We start from the raw sequence: 4,217 nt of genomic DNA on the forward strand, positions 1-4,217 counted from the left end.
GGTGTGTTTGTGCTTTGTATGCTGTGACCCTCTAAGCGTGGCCTAGAGAGAACAGGCGCGCTCTGCTGCTGTGGCTGGTCTGGGGGGCCCTGATATGGCCTGTACCAGGGCCCCCTTACCTTAGGCTGGCACTGGAGGTGAGGGGGAGCAGTGAGCTAACCCAGAGACGATGGGCATCACAGACCATACACGGGGGGGGTCAATAAAGACAGCAGAGTAAAGAGCCAGATCCTAGCATGCGGAGGAAGCAGGGAACACTGGTTCATGCAGTCCCTTGGATATTGGACCAGCTGCCGATTGTGCCGTGGTTGGGCTTCGCTTCCTGTCTGTGGTGAGTCAGGTTGACCCAGCCATACAGCTCTCACCTGGTCCCGCCTGCTTTACCCCCACCCCACGGCTGCCTCCCCTGGGGCCAGCCGCTGAGCCTTCGCTCTCCCCCATCCTAGGGAAAGTCAAGCAGCACAAGCACCCAGTGCAAGCAAGTCTCCGAGAGCTGGCACCTGCCTTGGCTGGCAGCCTCCAGGGGCCTGGCATCTGCCTCCACTCGCTTGCAGGGGCTTTGGCACAGCAGAGCAAGACAATCATTAAACTGCTGGCTGCACCCTGGACAAGTGCGGGTGAAAGTTGGCGAGCAGGTGCCTGCACCAGAGACAAACGGCGCAGGGAGCACTGCCCTCGTGTACTTAGAGATGAATAAACATTGTTTTCTTTGTCTCCTTTTCTTTCCACACTCACTGCTTCCAACTCAGCTGTTGTCCTTTAAATACCAGCCCGATCCAGTCTTGATCTGTGGGCGTGGGAAGAGGAGCTCCTCTAGGATGACAGCGGTGAAGTAGGCCCTTTCCAACACCCTATCCCTTCCCAGTGTCTGTCTTACACCTCCTGGTTCTCCGGTTGGCCACAGCATTGTCTATGGTAGCCAAGGCAGTATCTGACTTTCTAGTGGTAACCTCTCAAGTGCATAAGCGTAGCCCAAGCTGTTCTTCCACTGTGGGTCGGATTTAAAGGATTGATCTATATTCCTTTTATTAATGTTTATTATAGGGGATGGCATTGTGCTAGGGGCTGTACAACTGGTAGCAGTCTGCCCTCCTGTGTGGACAATTGAACAAGACCAGACAGGGCAAGGGTAGAGTGTGAACAATGCGATGGCATCAAAGGGCATGCTCATGCCATGATTTTATTTGGGTGGGTTTAGGAAGGGAGGGGATCAGCTCAATGAGAAGGGAAGTGGGAGCAGAGAGGAAGAGGGTGGGAGGAAAGTCCTGTCTGCTGCAGTTTTCTCTGAAGGGCCAGAGGTCTCTGCTTCAGCTGCAGCTGCTCCCATCTGGAATCTCTAGCTAGTTCCTTTCTGCAGTTTTCCCCCAAGGCTTCAGGGCAGATGCTCTGAGAAACACCAGTTCCCCCAAAGAGAGGGGGTGGGTCTCCCCTGTATGGTTCTGGGTCTATGGGGGGTGGCCCTGGCTGGGCCCCATATGTAGCAGTACCTCTCTCCAACCCTCCCGGCCCCCCATTGGCTCTGTCACAAAGGTTCTCAGCCTGTGGGTGGATTATTTCTGGAAACCTCCCAGGGAAACTGAGGCAGGGTGGCAGCAGGCCACCTGGAGGTGGCAACGCAGCTATACTGGGCCAGTTGAAAGGGTTTCCTGGCCTGCAGAACAAGGTTCCATGCCTGCTCTGCATCAGCTAAACCTGTCGGTGCCTTAATTTGCCCATTGCCTTGCCCCACTGCTGCCTCCCCTCTTGCGGGGTTTCAGGGCGTTCTGCTGCTGAGAGCTCGAGCTGGCCTTCCCTGTAACCCTGCCCCTGCCTGCTCAGGCCAGGGGGGCAGCCCCCAGTGCTCAGACTGGAGGCGGATTTCGATCTGCCTCCAACAATGGCACGTGAAGATGATGGTGGATGGTCGGTGCAGCCCTCTGCTGGCACGAAGTGGGCTACACTGCATGCGTTTGGCAGGCTGTGCAGTAAACAAGCCAGGCCCAGGTCTCCTGCACAAGGGCTCCACAGCTTGATTCTCTGTAGTAACAGTCAGCCCTGGGATGAGCTGCATTTGCTGGAACTGAGCTAGCCCCTTGACTCCTGCTTTGGGGACAAAGCCCAACTCCTTAGCTCCTCCTAATCAACCCTGCGTGTCTGTGCGGGAGGCGTTTCTGCTTCTCTTTTCTGGTGGTGGATTGGCTTATTTCCTCTGCAACGGGCACAGAACCCAGCTTCCCTTCCCCCAGCTGAGCTATAGCTAGCGGACGTATCTGCCCTATTCTCCCACCAGCATCTCCCTGATGGCTAGATGGATTTTCTTTTACCACTCACGCTGTTTGGGAGACGATATCCCTGTGACGGGATCCCTGGGGTGCAGCCTGGGACCGTGTGACCCCTGTGCCACCTTAACTCTCCAGCTGGGACTGTCTCTCACAATGTTTTGCTAGTGACAAGCAGCAAACCCCTCCAGGTGCTGCGATCACTCAGCACAAGCACACCTGGCTAGATTGTATGAATGCTCCTAAAGCCACTCATGAATCACACAGAGAAAGGCACCAGCCCAATCCCCCCAGCTCCTGGCACTTTACCTCAGGAATATACCATCTTGCACTGCTCAAGACAAACAGTGCAAGTTTATTAATTGGTTCACCACTTCATCAATGGAAAGTGGATATACACTGCATCTAGGAGTGCAACAAAACCAAGGACTCATAGGCGAGAACTGATGATAGGGTGAAGGAAACATGCTAAAATACAGGAGATCTGTGCAGAAGTGGGCACTTGTGAGCACCTAACTCACCTCAATTTCCTGTGAGTTAGATACCTAAATAACTTTGAGGAGCTGGGCCTAGCCATTTCTTCCAAAGGCCGCCTGTCCGTGCCATGAGCCTCCATTTATTTATTCTCATTCTAGATTTCTAACTAGGGCTCCATCATTACAACATTGTGGATTTCTTTACAGCAAGGAATGGAGAGAAGGAACTGCCCTGGTGTGTCTTGGGGATGTCTTCTGACAGATCCCAGGGGCAGCTATCAGTTGGGGAGATTTTTAAACTCAGCATTGCTGAGCCTGGGGGTTACCATGGAGCTCCAAAGCGATATCTGATCACAAATATCAAACTGGTTCCCATATGGGACCAGATCCTCAACAGTTCAGATTCCCAAGGCCAGAAGGGACTATTGGGATCATCTCACCTGACCTGCTGGATAGCACAGGCCAGAGAACTGCCTCCAAATAATTCCTAGAGCAGAGCTTTTAGAAAAAACATCCCATCTGGACTTAAAATCTGTCAGTGATGGAGAATCCACCACGGCCCTTGATAAGCTTAATTACTCACTGTTAAAAATGTATGCTTTCTTTCCAGCCTCAATCCCTCGAGCTTCAGCTTCCAGCCCTTGAGTGGTGGTAGGCATTTCCCTGCTAGATTGAAGGGCCCATCATTAACTGTTTGTTTCCCAAGTAGGCTGAGATCAAGTCACCCTTAACCTTCTCTTCACATAGCCTGTAGGTGTTCGCTAGGTCAGGCATGAGTATGAGTTAAGGCGGTAATGCAGTGAGCAGCAGGCCTCCAAGACAATGGCTTAGCTAAACTAAGCAAGGCGTATGGCCCCCCAAACCTTAGCATGAGCAGCTAACCTTAGGAGTAACCCCAGCTGAGAAGATCTCACAGGACAGAAAACTGTTGTGACTAATTTAGCTCTCAGGTAGTCGGGAGCTGCTCGTTTCTATCAGTTGGGGGATATTTTAAGTTAGGAACATCAGCAGATGGCTGATCACAAGGGTGCCATGGTAACTAATTGACATATATACTAATAAGCATGAGGTAAACGAGCTAGTAGCCTATGGGAGAAGGCCCCCCCACCTGCAATCACAGTAGGGTGAAGAAATACAAACAAGGAAATGTGGGGAAACCCCTACCGAACATTAGGCATAGTGGTGTCAGTGTAACACTCTACAAAAGTTACATCCCCCTGGCCTGAGTGCCTTGGGAGGTGTAACTCCTGGGAGATGCCAGGGTTATGACCACTGGTGATGGTGATGAGGAAGATAACTAACAGTTCAGGTTGTTTTGCAAGGGATGGTGTGAGTATATAGATGCTCAGATGCACATACTGTATTATCTCGATCTACTTTGCTGGCTTGGTGTGTTTGCAATTTTACCAGTCCTGTCAATAAAATGATTGCAAATTCAGAAGAGTTTTCCTAAGAGCCAGTGTTGCAACTGACCACACACGGG

This window comes from Lepidochelys olivacea (assembly GCF_965140295.1).
Source record: "Lepidochelys olivacea isolate rLepOli2 genome assembly, chromosome: 23".
Lineage (NCBI taxonomy): Eukaryota > Metazoa > Chordata > Testudines > Cheloniidae > Lepidochelys > Lepidochelys olivacea.